Consider the following 19,671-nt stretch of genomic DNA (forward strand, 5'->3'; position numbering starts at 1 on the left):
CTGTACTTACACTGTGTATACTGTATACATGTACGCATCATACAGGGGAGTGGGACTACCATGCCCTGTGCTTACACTGTGCATACTGTATACATGTACGCACCATACGGGGGAGTGGGACTACCATGCCCTGTACTTACACTGTGTATATACATGTGCGCACAATACGGGGGAGTGGGACTACCATGCCCTGTACTTACACTGAGTATACTGTATACATGTGCGCACCATACGATACATCGTACAAACAACAGTCAAGACAAAAGTGAATCCATCATTTAAAAATGCAGCACTAAACATGCTCATAAACTGACACTGAATCAGGCTTGTGTTTAAGAGACATGATTAATTGGGACGGGAGGGGGGAGAGACAAAGACTTATCGCTACCATAATACAAGGAAACATTTATTAAGATTTGAAATGTTTGAAATAAAAGCGGTCCAGTTAATTGTTTATTTATATCCCATCCATAATTCTTGATAAAGACGCTGATAAAGATGAGATGCATAGATACATGTATCCGAGAAACTGAAACAAATCGTGTTGTATTGGCTATAAAGTGATAATACATATGAAATTATAAGAAATGATTTGTAAACAGATTATTGACATTGAGCAAGTAAAATATTTTACAGACCAGGACAAGAGGTAAATTATATGAGACACTTGCCAGAGGTATAAGTATCACACAAAGTCTGCTCAGTAGTCTTAAAAAAAAACATTTCCCCTTAATGTCATTAATATAAGATGGTTAGAATCCCCGACTCAAATGCCAGCGTTGTTTACGGTGATGCAATTAGAGTTTCATCAATAATGGCGTTGGAGCAGTTACTCGTCTCAGTCATCCGATGCAAACTTAAGATGCCATCTCCCGTTAGACATCGCGTCCAAATCAAATTAGAGCTTGCCATAAGTATATATCTCTACTACATCATATTTAGCCAGAGCTGCCTTCTCGGTCTAACTGTATTGATTTATTCATCATGGTCACTGTTACATAGAATCACGGACTTTTTCTAGATGCAGGAAAAAAAACCCCCAAAACAAGCACCCTGGGGAATTTATTCACCATAATAATGGCTGTATCGATTGAGACATTTTCCTAGTTAATTGGCTGTTGAACGGCCATTAAGGTTGTAATGTCACGATTAAGACCAGAGTGGGGATAGATCTCTGGCCAAATGATTATATAAACTCAGCTATATGTACAGGATCAAGTTAACAAATCGAAAGTTGCTTAACGGGATACATAATCGATTCTGATTGGCTGGTGTGAGAGACAGGTAAGTCCAGGCTATGCCCTGCCTAAGCTGAATTCTACGCATGGCAGATTTATTCAAGCGTGACCAAGGCTTCAAGGTTTGACCCAGGAAACCTTATCTCCACTGTCAGCCAATCAGCTCCAACTCTATATCCCTTTAAGATTTCCCTCATCTTTGCTTCTTAACTCTATAACCAGACAAGTTATATACTTTATTTATAACCTATATATAACAACTGCTATCTGCTAACAGCTAGAATGCACCTACAAGTAGTTGTTCACAATGTTAAAGGGACTGTACCAGAAAAGTAGCCAAAAATAAAATAACGTAAAAATTCAATCAATACAAATGCAAACAAATTTTTTCTATTGTTTTAGAATAGCCCAAATAATTACATTCCACAGAATATCAGTCTCATCTGTTCACATCTTGCTTTTCAAATCAGCTACAAAGCTTGTAAAATTGTAGTGTGGTTTGCAAAACTTTAGCATCATTTTAACAGTATATATAAGTACATGTAGACCAGGACTCCAGGTCTAACACTTACTGAAATACAATAATTTGACCTATTCTTTGCAAATATAAAAATCTGATTTGATTAAGGAATATGGATTTTTTTTGCACTTTTTCATACTTCATACACATAATTTACTGCCTAATACAACAATGATGAAATACAGCCAAAGTGGAACTACACCCCAATCATTTAGATACTTTCATTGGCTCACGTGGTTTGTCTGGTTTGTAGGCAAGGGAGATGAATGGTTTACTCAGGTCACTTAATTCGTTATCTTCACTTGTTGATGTATAAGCCTGATTGTCACCGTACCAATGTATAAGCCTGATTGTCACTGTACCGATATATAAGCCTGATTATCACCGTACCGATGTATAAGCCTGATTATCACCGTACCAATGTATAATCTTGATTGTCACCGTACCAATGAATAAGACTGATTGTCACCGTACCAATGTATAAGACTGATTGTCACCGTACCAATCTATGAACCTGATTGTCATCGTACAGGTGAAAACTACTTAATCATGCCATTTTATTTTATTTTATTTATTTGATTGGTGTTTTACGCCGTACTCAAGAATATTTCACTTACACAACCGAAGCCAGCATTATGGTGGGAGGAAACCGGGAAGAGCCCAGGGGAAACCCACAACCACCATGCCATTCTAATACAATGCACCAGTTACATTTTAAAAGGAAATAAATGTCACGAACCATTAAAATTGGTACTGAAATGTATCATTATCCTTAAAACCATATATATTTAATAAACATCCATGGCACTCATTACATACAAACACACATGCATATCCAGTTATATACAACAATAAAATTTATGAGAGGCTGTAATGCACTTCAGCCGACAGCCTGTGAGAGTCATTTCACAGCGAGAGCATTGTTTGCAATACTTCATATTGTCACTGCTGCTGCTGTGTGTGGTTGATTTAGAGCCTGGAAATCACTTCACCGTTGAGCATTCCTTAACTACCCACTCCACGTCATCCTCAACAATTCCCCAAAGGGATGGAGAGCTTAGAGTGCGGTTTGAAATGTCACCCACAGCCTGCTGTCTGACTTCTCAGCATAAACCCAAGGCAAAGTTACCATTCCTCTGGTATAGTCTCCTGTTCCAGGAGGTACATTTAGCCTTGGTATTTCATCGCCAGACCATTAATTATCAGCAACTTACAAACCCAAATACCAACACACCAAAACACCCAGCCCTGTTGTGTGCATGTATGGAAGGTCAGAATACCCAGCCCTGTTGTGTGCATGTATGGAAGGCCAGAATACCCACGCCTGTTGTGTGCATGTATGGAAGGCCAAAATACCTAGCTTTGTTGTGTGCATGTATGGAAGGCCAGAATACCCAGCCCTGTTGTGTGCATGTATGGAAGGCTAGAATACCCAGCCCTGCTGAGTGCAGGTATGGAAGGCCAGAATACCCAGCCCTGCTGTGTGCATGTATGGAAGGCCAGAATACAAAGTCCTGCTGTGTGGAGGTATGGAAGGCCAGAATACCCAGCCCTGTTGTGTGCATGCATAGAAGGCCAGAATACCCAGCCCTGTTGTGTGCATGTATGGAAGGCCAGAATACCCACACCTGTTGTGTGCATGTATGGAAGGCCAAAATACCCACGCCTGTTGTGTCCATGCATGGAAGGCCAGAATACCCAGCCCTGCTGTGTGCATTTATGGAAGGCCAGAACATCAAACCCTGTTGTGTGCATGCATAGAAGGCCAGAATACCCAGCCCTGTTGTGTGCATGTATGGAAGGCCAGAATACCCACACCTGTTGTGTGCATGTATGGAAGGCCAGAATACCCAGCTTTGTTGTGTGCATGTATGGAAGGCCAGAATACCCAGCCCTGCAGTGTGCATGTATGGAAGGCCAGAATACCCAGCTCTGTTGTGTGCATGTATGGAAGGCCAGAATACCCAGCAATGCTGAGAGCATGTATAGAATACCAGAACATCAAACCCTGTTGTGAGCATGTATGGAGAGCCAGAACATCCCGCCCTGCTGAGTAAATGTATGGAAGGGCAGAACACCAAGCTCTGTTGTGTGGTTGTATGAAAGGCCAGAACACTGACCACTATGTTCATTCATATACATACATGTGCAAAACTAGCAAAACTTCTTGCTCACCACTGTCAAGCTATACATGTACAATGTAGTCTGTCTCTGTTAGCCAGTATTCAGCTGTCTGTAAGATCAGTCATACTCACAACCAGAACAGCCATTTGTTAGTGACACATAACACCACAAACTCTACACATCATTATGTTGGATATCCACATTTGTGCACAGAAAATGCAGTTCAAATACTTTTCATAATTCATAATGCTCATGGTCATATGAGTGATGGCAATAAGGCAGATCCTTGAGGAAACCAACACCCATTATTAAAAGGTTAATAGGAAACTGTCATATCACATAAAACTAGCCAGCAAGCCAAGTCAAGCCAGCAATACCTGGAACTGAACTCACAGCCTAGCAGGTGCAGAGCTATAGTTAACTACCGCGAGATCACAGGCTCTGACAGACAAGGGTGAGCTGTTAAATCTTCAACAAGTCTCTAACCCTCATCTGTCCAGACGAGATAATAGGTAAGAAAAACAGGGTAAATGTCAAAGCATGGAGGATAGAAGCAGAGAAGTACAAAGGTTATGACTTGGACACTCCACCAGACAAAGATATAACACAGTATACATTGTATAGACATGACCAAGTGTACAAGACTGTGTTGTGTTGGAGATGGTGTTAGCCTGGCTTTCTCTTCGACAGGTGTTTGCATTAACAGAGCCCCAGAGATAATTAACAGTAATTTTCCCAGTACACACCAGGAGACCTACTGTAAACTATTACAGACAAAATCGAGGTTTTAGCTAACTCTGTACCCCAGATAACTTTCCAGGAACAGGGTACAAGATTTCCTGTTGACATGGATTTTTTTTTTTTTTTTGATTGGTGTTTTACGCCGTACTCAAGAATATTTCACTTATACGACGGCGCCCAGCATTATGGTGGGTGGAAACCGGGCACAGCCCGGGGGAAACCCACGACCATCCACAGGTTGCTGCCAGACCTTCCCACTTACGCTGTCGACATGGAGGTTTTTGTAATGATATTTCAGTTTTCATATTGATATTTCAGTTCTCATATATTGATATTTTGGTTTTCGTATTGATATTTCAGATGTCGTATTGATATTTCAGCTTTCGCACTGATATTTCATCACCCAATGAATGGCAGAGTATCTTATTTCTTCAACCATTTCAACGATCTCAGCAGCCATATTTTGAAACATCCCAAGAGAACTGTGGGGTGTAGAGAAATATTCTGGGCTGTTTTATGAAGCTTACATCTTTCATGACACAAACAAATCATTTTCAGCATCATTTGCATAATGATTGTATGTGTAATTTCCAGAGAAAAAAGTGCTATAATGGTTGAAAAAGATTTACAGTAAGCAACTTATGCACTACACTTATGAAGTTATTTATTTACTTGATTAATGTTTTAAGCCACTTACTCAAGAATATCTGACTTCTAGGATGTACAATAGTCACAGGCACGTGAGGAGTAGAAACTGCCTTATTTGGCCAAATATCTGGGAAATATCTTGGTTCGAAAGTGTATTAGCTCAAATTGGTGTTATATCTTAATTTAAATTTTTAGCTAAACTCAGCAGCCAGTGTAGTTAAAGTCAAAGTATAACAGCAGCAGCTTTAGTGAACAATTTTTATTATGTTACACAATTTTGTTTTAGGCTAAGTACAAAATTGAAAACTTGTCTCAAAGTTAAATCTGGTATTAAGTCTTAAACCAGTTTTGAACAAGTGGGCCCTTGGCTTAAACTGCAAACCCTGCAGGAGCTGGAGTCAAGCATGGGGCAGTGACCAGCCATTATGGTCTAATCAAACTGTAGCTAACCTTACAGGAGCTGGAGTCAAGCATGGGGCAGTGACCAGCCATTATGGTCCAATCAAACTGCAGCTAACTCTACAGGAGCTGGAGTCAAGCATGGGGCAGTGACCAGCCATTATGGTCCAATCAAACTGCAGCTAACTCTACAGGAGCTGGAGTCAAGCATGGGGCAATGACCAGCCATTATGGTCTAATCAAACTGTAGCTAACCTTACAGGAGCTGGAGTCAAGCATGGGGCAGTGACCAGCCATTATGGTCCAATCAAACTGCAGCTAACTCTACAGGAGCTGGAGTCAAGCATGGGGCGGTGACCAGCCATTATGGTCTAATCAAACTGCAGCTAACTCTACAGGAGCTGGAGTCAAGCACGGGGCAGTGACCAGCCATTATGGTCCAATCTAACTGCAGCTAGCTCTACAGGAGCTGGAGTCAAGTATGGGGCAGTGACCAGCCATTATGGTCTAATCAAACTGCAGCTAACCCTACAGGAGCTGGAGTCAAGCACGGGGCAGTGACCAGCCATTATGGTCCAATCTAACTGCAGCTAGCTCTACAGGAGCTGGAGTCAAGTATGGGGCAGTGACCAGCCATTATGGTCCAATCTAACTGCAGCTAGCTCTACAGGAGCTGGAGTCAAGTATGGGGCAGTGACCAGCCATTATGGTCTAATCAAACTGCAGCTAACCCTACAGGAGCTGGAGTCAAGCATGGGGTAGTGACCAGCCATTATGGTCTAATCAACTCAATATCTCCCTCTGGGGTGAACAATTTATACTTCTTCATTAGATTTGCGAGAGCACGAGACGAAAAGAAAATTGAGGGATATTTTGTGTGAAGAAAATCTGATCTGATCCGAATACTGAAATTGATTTCGCAATCGGAATTATCCTTGAATAATTTGTGGCAGTCACTGTGGGTGATGACAGATGTACAAACCAGGTGATATGAATGTACCATATGTATAATTGGAGTAGGTGACAAGTGACGGGCCTGAGAGTGTAGGACATGAACTGAGCATTCACAGGCACAAGTGTATGATCAAATATGAGAGTGTGGCTATCATTCCATAGTGGAACAGCTGTAACTCTAAACTCCGCATTCATGTTTATAAAGGGGGGGGGGGGGCGCATTAAACTCAATACTCAAGAATTTTTCATATATATATATATAACGTCAGTCAGTTTTATTGGGGGAGGACACTGGAGTGCACAGGGTATTAAAACCAACAATCTTCGGGAAGTTAATGATGAACTTTCTCATGTTGGACATACATGTACAGATATGCACAATATACTGGTGGACAATAAGTAATCTTCAAAAAAACTTTCTCAAACGTCCACAGAGGAGTTAGAAGTCCATCACTTACTGACAATAAGGCCAACAAACAGTGACAGCAGGGGAATTCAAAATTTCCTGTCAAAGGCTGGGTTTGAACTTGCACCTTGTGTACGGAAGAATTTTTACAGGTAAGTATAGCCTGCTCCTTCACAAATGACCTGTAGAGGGACTTACCCACCATAGGCACCCATCCAGGCACAGGTTATAATAGGGTTTATTTTATGTGTAACATATCTCCCCTTACAAGGGTTTTAAATTGTATCAGTTAAAATTTGTCATAAATGCTCAAAAAATCATTCAGAATTGCCAAGAATAATAATCTGCATATCTTTATATCATAAGAAAGTGTTTCTTAAACTATGAGAGTCAAGTCCTAACTACAACGACATAATCTGGTTAACAACAACACTGGGGATACTTGTTACACCTACAGGGGATATCTTAATACAGGTACAGGGCATATCTTATTACAGGTACAGGGCATATCTTATTACAGGTACAGGGGACCGCATTATATACAGGCTAATCCTGGTAACATGTTACACATGTGGTTCTGTATAGCAGAGAGTTTATAACAAAAGTAGTGGTCATCACCAGCAAATCTCTTCTATAAGGTCTGATCTCCTGAGACAAGGTTCATCTGGCCAATACTTAAATAATACTTAATAATTAATACTGGCTGATGCTCATTAATCCAGCTAACACTTGTTAATCTGGCCAACACTGGTTAAACTGGCTCATACTCGTTAAACTGGCTAACACCTGTTAAACTGGCTCATACTCGTTAAACTGGCTAACACCTGTTAATCTGGCTAACACTGGTCTAACTGGCTTACACTTGTTAATCTGGCCAACATTGGTTTAATTGACTAACACTTGTTAATCTGGCCAGTACTGGTTAAACTGGCTCATACTGGTTAATCTGGCCAACACTGGTTCAACTGGCTCATTACTGGTTAATCTGGCTAACACTGAATAAACCGGCTCATACTGGTTAATCTGGCTAACACTGGTTAAACTGGCTCATACTGGTTAATCTGGCTAACACTGGTTAAACTGGCTCATACTGGTTAATCTGGCTAACACTGGTTAAACTGGCTCATACTGGTTAATCTGGCTAACACTGAATAAACCGGCTCATACTGGTTAATCTGGCTAACACTGGTTAAACTGGCTCATACTGGTTAATCTGGCTAACACTGGTTAAACTGGCTCATACTGGTTAATCTGGCTAACACTGGTTAAACTGGCTCATACTGGTTAATCTGGCTAACACTGAATAAACCGGCTCATACTGGTTAATCTGGCTAACACTGGTTAAACTGGCTCATACTGGTTAATCTGGCTAACACTGGTTAAACTGGCTCATACTGGTTAATCTGACAAACACTGGTTAAACTGGCTCATACTGGCTAATCCGGCTAACACTGGTTAAGTTTCATGGCTAATATTGGTTAATCTGGCTAACACTGGTTAATTGTGTATAATGTACAAATGATCAAATGAAAATGTAAAATTCTTGGCTGTTTGATTATAAACACCAAGCCTTAAAGAAGAAGGGTGTGGTGGGAGGTAGGACAAATTATAGACTATTTCCAAAGCCTTTGTTTCCTCCTCAGAATCTGCTCCATTGTTAAAATGAAGTGAAATGCACTGTAATGTTTATTTACAAGAAGATAATTTATTCAGATATGACAATTTGCTCTGCCCTGTGACAAATCTTCATACACATGTATACAATGTAATTATTAATACTTAAAATTTAATAATTAAAATTCTACATGCTGACCATTTTTAAGCAGGAGGTAAGGTTTAAAAGTGGCCTAATTATGCATGTAGCTAACTTTAGACTTCTTCTGACCGAGTTTTTCTTGAACACTCAACAGTTATACAAGTAAATCCCCGGGGACAAAATAAACAGCCAAATACCAGTATGCAACTATAGGTTAATGCATATAATAATATCACCTTTTAATGTGCCTGTATTATAGAAATCGCACAATACTATAGATATAGAAATTACAAGTGTTTAATCATTAACACTTTTACATGTGATAAATGATTATTTCTTCGCAATTAATAGAGGTTAAATACAGGAGAAAAACTGTGCTCTCGCTGTGCATGTCATTATTGGGTATACTAAATGTAACTGCGCTAGGTGAAATCATACGCCACATGTGACATGCAAAAATCCTTCTGGCAATTTGTGACAAATTGTTCAGCCTTTAACACTAACATTTTTGAGGGGAAGTCATGCATGTTTTGATGTCCTGTAGCCCTATTCCTAAAGGTTTTGTTACAAGGTTCACTGCTCTACATTTAAATGAGAAATATAAGCAGACAATGTGAAATTTCGAGAAAAACAAAGTAAGAAAGACATAAGAAGAACATGAAGACAAAATGCTAATTAATTGAACTGACAGACAAACCAACATTATAAAAAATGAAGAAAGCTTGAGGAATGCACACTACTTATACAACACTTAAACTTCAGAAAGACTTTCCATATGACTAACCATGACCAAGTAACAGAAAACCCATCATGACAAAATTTGAGAAAACCCTCAAAATCTGACAAAACCCTTCATGACAAAATTTGAGAAAACCCTCAAAATCTGACAAAACCCATCACGATAGAATTTGAGAAAACCCATCATGACAAAATCTGTACATGTATATGTGTCTGTTTACATGATCACACAGTGCAGTAGCAGACATAACAACATACAGCCTTCCGGGAGCCATGCTGCATCTGGAATGAAGCTGTCAGGCTTACAGGACCTGCAGCAGGTCATTTGTAAGCTGCTCTCTCCCAGACAGATCAGCCCTGTGCTGTTACGCTAATTGATATGCCCTCAGGGGAGCTATATATCCATGTACATGTACATAAACTGGCCAGAACAGTTCAATGGCACAAGGGTGTTGAGAGTGTGACAGAACAGCCAGCCTGGGACAGTTCAGGGGTACATGGGTGTAAGGAGTGTGGCAGCCAGCCTGGGACTGTTCAGGGGTACACGGGTGTAAGGAGTGTGGCAGCCAGCCTGGGACAGTTCAGGGGTACATGGGTGTAGGGAGTGTGGCAGCCAGCCTGGGACTGTTCAGGGGTACAATGGTGTAAGGAGTGTAGCAGAACAGGCTGGCTGGGACTGTTCAGGGGCACAAGGGTGTAGGGAGTGATTGTTAGAACAGGCAATGTGTGATACAGTGCTGTAGTGATTGTTAGAACAGGCAATAAGTGATAGTGCTGTTGTGATTGTCAGAACAGGCAATGTGTGAGACAGTGTTGTAGTGATTGTTACACCAGGCTATGCGTCACAAATGCTGTAGTGAATGTTAGAGCAGACAATGGGTGACACAGTGCTGTAGTGATTGTTAGAACAGGCAATGTGTGATACAGTGCTGTAGTGAATGTTACATCATGCTATGTGTGAGACAGTGCTGTAGTGATTGTTAGAACAGGCAATGTGTGATACAGTGCTGTAGTGAATGTTACATCATGCTATGTGTGAGACAGTGCTGTAGTGATTGTTAGAACAGGCAATGTGTGATACAGTGCTGTAGTGAATGTTACATCATGCTATGTGTGACACAGTGCTGTAGTGATTGTTAGAGCAGGCAATGTGTGACACAGTGCTGTAGTGATTGCTAGAACAGGCAATGTGTGATACAGTGCTGTAGTGAATGTTACATCATGGTAAGTGTGACACAGTGCTGTAGTGATTGTTAGAACAGGCAATGTGTGACACAGTGCTGTAGTGAATGTTACATCATGGTATGTGTGACACAGTGCTGTAGTGATTGTTAGAGCAGGCAATGTGTGACACAGTGCTGTAGTGATTGTTACACCAGGCTATGCATCACAAATGCTGTAGTGATTGTTAGAGCAGACAATGGGTGACACAGTGCTGTAGTGATTGTTTGAACAGGCAATGTGTAATGCAGTGCTGTAGTGAATGTTACATCATGGTAAGTGTGACACAGTGCTGTAGTGATTGTTAGAGCAGGCAATGTGTGACACAGTGCTGTAGTGATTGTTACACCAGGCAATGTGTCACAAATGCTGTAGTGATTGTTAGAACAGGCAATGGGTGACACAGTGCTGTAGTGATTGTTAGAACAGGCAATGTGTGATACAGTGCTGTATTGAATGTTACATCATCGTATGTGTGACACAGTGCTGTAGTGATTGTTGTAACAGGCAATGGGTGACACAGTACTGTAGTGATTGTTACACCAGGCAATGTGTAACACAATGCTGTAGTGATTGTTAGAGCAGACAATGGGTGACACAGTGCTGTAGTGATTGTTAGAACAGGCAATAAGTGATAGTGCTGTTGTGATTGTCAGAACAGGCAATGTGTGAGACAGTGCTGTAGTGATTGTTACACCAGGCAATGTGTGACACAATGCTGTAGTGATTGTTGTAACAAACAATGTGTGACACAATGCTGTAGTGATTGTTGTAACAGGCAATGTGTGATACAGTGCTGTAGTGATTGTTGTAACAGGCAATGGGTGACACAGTGCTGTAGTGATTGTTGTAACAGGCAATGTGTGATACAGTGCTGTATTGAATGTTACATCATCGTATGTGTGACACAGTGCTGTAGTGATTGTTAGAACAGGCAATGTGTGACATAGTGCTGTAGTGATTGTTAGAACAGGCAATGTGTGACACAGTGCTGTAGTGATTGTTACACCAGGCTATGTGTCACAAATGCTGTAGTGATTGTTGGAGCAGACAATGGGTGACACAGTGCTGTAGTGATTGTTAGAGCAGACAATGGGTGGCACAGTGCTGTAGTGATTGTTACACCAGGCAATGTGTGACACAATGCTGTAGTGATTGTTATAACAAACAATGTGTGACACAATGCTGTAGTGATTGTTGTAACAGGCAATGTGTGATACAGTGCTGTAGTGATTGTTTTAACAGGCAATGTGTGACATCGTACTAAGGCGATGTCAGAATACACAACATCTAATCAACGGGTTATAACATGCGAAAGATACTTTACATGCCTAATCAGACATGGATCAGAAAAGAATTTAAGACTAATCCAGTTAACCGATGACCCATCTCCTTGGCCATCTTTCTAACAGACAGTGTTGATATAATTACAGCAACCAGCTAATAATACTTGAAATTAATCAGTGATACAATTTCTTCGGCAATTATTCGGGTAATCCAATTCAAAAGACGACAACAATGCAAGAAATGTGGCATAACTTAATGAAGTTCAGGAAGGTGCAGACTGGGGGGGTTCTAAATCTCTAACGAGGATTGTGCTTAAAAACCATAGTGTCCAAAGATTAAGCTGATTTACAAAAATACTTTCCATTAGCAAAGACATCTGATAGCTTTGGTAATTTGAATTCATATTAGTGGGAGAGAAGTTAAAAAAGCCTGATTGCTTGACCAGTAATTCCAGATGACAAAAAAAAATGATGACAAAGCAAATGCCACCACTAACATTTAACCCTTATCCTTTGTCAGGGAAAAAATTAAAAACTTAACAGTGGAACTGCATTATCCTTAAGTTCACTTCACAGTTTTAGCTGCATTTTTTGCCTTAGTTGCCTTTTTTGTCATAAAACCTGCTTCTGTCTTCCTTCAAGGTTTGCACATGAGTACCTACATGTACTTTCACAATGTTTTTCTCCTGTCCAAGTATAAAACTCCTCTTGTCTCCTAAAACTGAGTTAGTTTATCTGATGACCATCATGATGCATGATACAAATGGGATCCATTTTAAGCCTAAAATGAAATTCTACAGATAAAAGTGGCTAGGTGTATATATTTTTCTACCCATGCCACAGGAAATACATTAACCACGTGGGTGAAGCCAGGAATTGTGCCGGCGTCGATCGTGCAATGACCGCTGTGAGAATTAAACCAGGCCTTTGTCAAGCAGAAACACTGGAAGTATTTTCTCAGCATTTAATGCTTGCTGTCATTATGCATAGTTTTTCATCACGCTGCTGAAGTTTGGATACCATTTCAGACTGTTTGTCCACAAAAGAAACTAATGATTTCACTGGATAAACTGTTTAATAATAATCATATTTTTATTTATTGTAGGTAGCTCTGTCAATTTACAAAAGTGAAGATGCCTACATAAACACATACAAACAGCAACAACAGAACCAATAGTGCTATCCCTTCATCTCTCCTATACATAAACACATACAAACAGCAACAACAGAACCAATAGTGCTATCCCTGCATCTCTCCTATACATAAACACATACAAACAGCAACGACAGAACCAATAGTGCTATCCCTTCATCTCTCCTATACATAAACACATACAAACAGCAACAACAGAACCAATAGTGCTATCCCTGCATCTCTCCTATACATAAACACATACAAACAGCAACAACAGAACCAATAGTGCTATCCCTGCATCTCTCCTATACATAAACACATACAAACAGCAACGACAGAACCAATAGTGCTATCCCTTCATCTCTCCTAACCAGCAGAAGAATTACTGTAGTGGGAGACCGCCCATTACAGACCCTTCCTGTCCCTGCTGGCTGGACAATTCCCCCTCCCCCCCCCCCCGACAGGTGTACAGAGAACCACATGAGTGGAAGAGGGCCCCTTTCACATCCCCTGTTTGGTTTGAACAACGCAATAATTATACATCTCAAAGTATAAACAAAAAAAAAAGTATATCTATATATCATATTTAGATTTTGAACAAGTGAAGAAGTTAAGAGAGATGGGACTTTATTGCTGATACAGTGAAAGCATACATGCGTACATACACATTTTAGCTGTTGTCTCTTTTCTGTAAATTGACTATCTGAAGTTTAGTCTCAAAATGCTTAAGTTTGAAAATGGATTCAAATTACTCCTCTAAAAAAAAAACATTGATATCCCTGGATATCCCTGGAGTGTCCTCTGAAGCTACTAAACATCTGACATACTCAGCTGCTTGTAGTCCATTAATCTCCCACTTAACCCCCCCCCCCACCCCACCCCCCCCCCCCCACACACACATGCCCAGGCATCCCATCTAGACCCATGCTTGATTACCCAAGAGGTGCCCAACACTTCACTGAAATGTCATTACGTAGATCATTAAGACATGGTTCATTATCTGGGTGAGCAATTCCTCACCCCTCACCCCCACCCCCTACTAAGTTAGATCAGGCTATCTATCCTGTACAAATCTGACCTATCTCTGAATAATGTCCATTAGATTGGCTATCAAGTACAGAGCCAACACAATCTCAGTTTCTTCTCAGTTTCCTAGCTTCCAATGAATACCACTGATGTTATTTTCCAGTTATTTACTGCAGAAATGTATGACATACAGGTAATACCAGGTGGTTTACAATGATCAAACTTTGTTCAGTTTTTCTACACATATATTTACCAAAATTCACCTTAATGAGTGTATTTTATGTCATTGACAGAATTACAATCAAACACACAACTTAACAGATCAAATGGCAATGTTAATCTTTTGATCTGAATTATTGTTCATTTTTTCTTCGTTATATTAACATTCTTAACCATTGTTGATCCAGCTCAAACCTGGAACAGTCTTTTCTGGGATTAATTTATCAACGGCAACCTAACCAAGCAATCCCAACATTGGCTACTATATAAACCTTCTCAAAGGGCCAAACTGTACAAGAGTACGATATGCAGTTAGAGGAAATCAAAGTAGAGCTCACAAGGCCAGAGTCCTCCTACATTCTCTTAGCTTCTTATATTGATATTGTATGTCTAACCTCATAGACAAGCACACTCGTGTCATATGTTGATATTGTATACATGAACATACCTTCACTTTTCCGAGCTATATAACTGTACAAAACCTCATAGACAAGCACACTCGTGTCATATATGACTGGTTTACACCCTTGAACAAATACTGAATTTCAATTCAGTCATATGGTATCCAAATATATACACAGTGCAAATGTTTGTATAAAGCATGTTATTAAACATTCCGGACATGCACTTCTGATATAAAAGTGTACATGTACATCTATGTAAGTGTGGCAGCTAGTGCTGACTTCTGTCCTGTGATTATTTTATTGCTCACCAATATTTAGACATGTGCATGCCTGTCCACTACATGTACAGTCACAAATTCTGTCCTAATGTCACAATAACATTGACTGGAAACCTGACCATTTGACACAAGCACTTTTCCTTCACAAGTTTTATGGTTTGAATATAAAAGATTGCTTCATGAGTGTAAAACCAGAGGCGCCGTGACAGTGTAATAATTGGAAACCTCTAACACATAACCAGTGAAATTCAGTCTCTTGTTTTCACCAATGCTTTACCCAAACCAATGCACTGCTTTTTGCCATACTACATTCATGCTCTGAAGTACAAGAGGAACTTCTCAAATCTTTATTCAAATGATTTGTAAATAGGCAAGTCTTTGTGTTAGCTTCTATGATCTTCACCATTCACCGAGCAATTAACATCAGAATTCCCAAGTGTGTAAGTACTGGTACAAGGCCAACAACACCAAGAGGCTTCTGGTAAACTATTATGGTCTTCATAGCCACATGGACAACAAAGCTGGAATTTAACATTGGAATTCACAAGTGTTTATATGTAGCAGTCCTACAACACAATGGCATGCAAGGTAATGTACACTGAAGTCAAACATTGAGAAACCAGGCATGGACAAGGAATTCTCACACCTGTTACTTTTTTGTCCGCATACACACAAGCAATTAGCAGTATGGTACAGAAGATATCCCCTACACGCGATGTATTTCATTCTGTTTACTGGACCATTCATGCTGAACCTAACAGTAGCTCTTCACTGACAACCACTGGTGCACGTCTCATTCACCCAAGCCTTTATTCCACCTTTTCAGCCAAGTGCAGCTGACACTATTATACACTTCTATAGTCTATCAGTCAACCCAATAAATCACAATAATGTAGCAATGTAAAGTCTCCTGTGTCTACAATTAAAACTACCCCGATCTCCGGCCGTAAGTGGGAAGGTCTGCCAGCAACCTGCGGATGGTCGTGGGTTTCCCCCGGCTCTGCCCGGTTTCCACCCACCATAATGCTGGCCGCCGTCGTATAAGTGAAATATTCTTGAGTACGGCGTAAAACACCAATTAAAAAAATAAATAAAACTACCCCAAGCAACCTCTTGTAGAAGAATTTCTTTATAAATTATGAAAATACATGGATTACTTCAGTGGCCTAATGGTTAGAGCGTCTGCCTCGTAGTCAGGAGGCCCAGCATCAAACCCAAGACGGACCATACGCGTGTACCGAAGACTTCAAAACTAGTACTGTACTTGGAACTCAGAACTGAGAGGTTTACAGAGCAAGGAAACAGGGCTGGATGGCTCAAAAAATATGCTTGAATTCATTCATGTACAGCTGCACATCCAAAGCTAATGAGAGCCTTGGGTTATTTCAGCTATTTTACCAAAAATGAAAAATGCTGAGAAATGAAACTGGTTAATAAACTCAAAAGAAATGTTAAAATGATTTCATAGCATATCCAATGACGTACACGAATACCAATTAACCCAACAAAAACATCCATTCCGAACGAGATCTATTTTTTAATAGCTATCAACAGATTTCTCAAGCAAAATATGAATATCAGATTTCTCAAGCAAAATATGAATATCAGATTTCTCAAGCAAAATATGAATATCAGATTTCTCAAGCAAAATATGAATATCAGATTTCTCAAGCAAAATATGAATATCAGATTTCTCAAGCAAAATATGAAAATCAAGAGTTGACAAAGAGTCTGGATTTCTCCATTTACGAGTGACCATTTGCCAGCTATCACACCATCATCATCGCACTGGTTTTAATCTCCATGCTTTTGACTTTCACTATTTACATCCCATAAACAGTAATGTTAAATTAAAGGTTTTATAATGCATATCCCTGACTCAGTACGGAAACACATCAGCACAAACGTTCACAAATTTCATGCTTTTGTGGGAAGGAACTTCTTTACATGTGAGTGAATTTGATTAATCAAAACTTCACCTGAATAAATATTTGAACAAATCATTGAATAATGAAGTTTGCTTTAATATCACTGAAAGACTGCCAAGTTGACAAACCAGAATAATTTGATTATTTGGAAATTGGGTTTAAATTTTTCATCAAAATGATACCCTAGGTAAATTTATGTTTGCAGGCTGTTTTAATGGAATTCCCAGATTACTGGGCACAAATTGCCAGGGCTGAGGGGAGCTCTATATATAAGCTACAGATCTGAGGATCAACCTAATGTAAAACTTTAATTTTTCCTTATCCATACATTATCCATATGCCTTTATAGTTAAACACCATACACCAAACATTTATTTATATAACACAATTTTGCTGTAGTCGTGAAATAAACATATAGGTCAAATTAAATTTTGCTGAGATAAAAAAAATTTAAGTTCAATCATTTTTTGAGGTATGCACATGTTTTGTCTTCCGCATTTTACCCAGGATCCTTGTCAGATTAACATCCAATACATCAAAGATTCTTCCAAAGGGTTTCATTTCCCTGTTTCATGCTACATACTTTAAACACGTAAAATTACTTGTAAAGTCCATTAGCATCCACTAAAATTGCAAATGTCTCCAAAACTATCTTCAAAACAACAAATATTCCGATGAGAACACTTAGAATTAATGTCATGCAACAAGGTGAAAACTATCACCCATTAGACTTTTATGCATTATGGTGTTCACACCTGCTTGCTCTTTTTTACCTTTGCATACATGTTGTAACATATTACCCCTTGTGTGCAGGTTAGTATTGTGTGTGTTGACAGTTATTCACAATTGATAACAAATGAATCTCTGATAAACTTTCAGTACATCTATTGTCTGTGGCTATTTGTACGGTGCCTTGCTGTCTTACCCTTAGTAAGACATAGCTACCCCCATCTACACAGATCTGCCATACTTCTATGTTCTTTCAGTTGGACAAAACACATAAGAACAATTATTTTTACATTCCTTAAAGGTCTTTCAACTTCATCCTGCGGTAAACTGGAGTACTGTATTGGTTACTGCCTGTCACTGCTACACTGCATGACTGTTACACAAACTCACCCCACAGCCTCTGGGTTCTTCCCCTCTCTGTGGGGATCAGCCTGTACTAGCTTGTTAAAGGGGCCTGTTACATTATATACAGTCTTGGATCGGCAATGTGGGTCAGTCCTAGTTGAGGAGTCTCATGTTATATAGCTGTAGAGCTTAAGGGTCGTATCGATACTTGGGTAAATCCATTACAAGAACGATACTGCAGGGAATTCCCGCAAAGCTAATGATTTCGGCTAGAATCACCTTAGCATGAAGTACGTCTGAAGACAGTGAAGGAAGTAGAAATAATACCCGAGTTAAGCATGTGTAACCCAGAAAACCCAAAAGACTCATTCTGACTTGGTATTTCGGCCCTTTATTTTGCCATTTTAATATGTGAGTTGTTTTTCGGAGTTATGCACAACTTGTGCATTATGTCAAAGGTATAAGGGGATGTCAAAATTTCTGAAAGGAATAAATAGAAAAAGTATAATCTCTATGAGCTCACCTTAGACAAGGAGTTACAGCCAGATTAGGGGTCAGAATCAAGTCCAGTATGGAAATCACAGACAGTATAGGAAGTGCTGTCCTTTCTGACGCGTCACCCGGTAAACACAGCACACATTCTCTCCCCTGACAGTCAGGATGTGTCCTTAACTTTAGCCGGGGTGCCAGGTGAGTTAGGCCTCTTGTTACGTGCCGCACAAGACAGGTCTAAAGACCAATCGGTACAACACGGAGTAGGTAACTCCCGCTCAGCTGTGAAATGAAACACTCGATCACACGATCACACGGAGACAGGACACAACACGACCACCATGGTTTTGTCACTAACAACACCTGCTCGTGTGGTGTTTGTAACGCTCACAGCCACAGGGAGAATCCACAAGCAACGTCTTACGTAATACAACGGGACGCTTCGTAACAAGACTGGCGTGCCACCTTTACTGGCGGCTTAGTTAACACTGGCTGATGAATTAAAGACAGCAGATCCGATCTAGGTGACGGATACAGCGGGATCTTGAGCAACGAAAGGCCTAGGCACTGGCAACACTATTGTAGTAGATACCCCAGCCTGTGCTTCCTTACCATGAGATGGCTTAAGCTGGCTGTGTAATAGCACACCCCTCAGCCAGAAAGTCTATCCTCCCAAGGCTGTGGTATTAGGGTCTGACACCCACAGACAGCCACCAGAGAGTGAGGTAAAGAAGAGGAGCTGGGAGATGAACACAGCAGGGGCTGTGCTAACAACATCAACACTGTTACAAGTCAGGCCTTTCCTTTCACAACACAGGTCAACTGCTCCCCTGACTGGCTAAATGAATAGGATGCTCCAGTGGCACAGTCTGAATGAACAGCACACGGATGAGTCCATGCGTCTGGGCAGCTCTCACCTGAGGGGGGACAGTCGGTGTTCAGGATACACCACTTGTCTGGTATAAAAGGGTGCAAGCTGGTCCTGAACAGCACAGGAACTCCTGTGAGGCTCCAGAGGCTACGACACATGCTGGCTTCACCTTAGGTGAGGGTCACTTAGGTGGGGTACACGCAATTTTCATGA

The 19,671-nt window shown here is 40.3% G+C and overlaps 1 protein-coding gene across 3 annotated transcripts in view; it reads right to left on the bottom strand.

Annotated features, from left to right (window-relative positions):
- LOC135477403 (zinc finger CCCH domain-containing protein 10-like) overlaps positions 1 to 19,407 on the bottom strand; it is a 135,838-nt gene extending 116,431 nt beyond the window's left edge. For 2 of the 3 annotated variants that reach the window (XR_010445193.1, XM_064757474.1), the window contains exon 1: positions 18,619 to 19,407. The gene's annotated coding sequence lies outside the window, so the exon portion shown is untranslated. Of the gene's footprint in view, positions 1 to 18,140; positions 18,572 to 18,618 lie in introns of those variants that run through there. The other variant, XM_064757475.1, reaches the window with a different exon arrangement.
- Positions 19,408 to 19,671: the final 264 nt, after the last annotated feature.

The sequence above is a fragment of the Liolophura sinensis genome, chromosome 11 (genome assembly GCF_032854445.1).
Source record: "Liolophura sinensis isolate JHLJ2023 chromosome 11, CUHK_Ljap_v2, whole genome shotgun sequence".
NCBI lineage: Eukaryota > Metazoa > Mollusca > Polyplacophora > Chitonida > Chitonidae > Liolophura > Liolophura sinensis.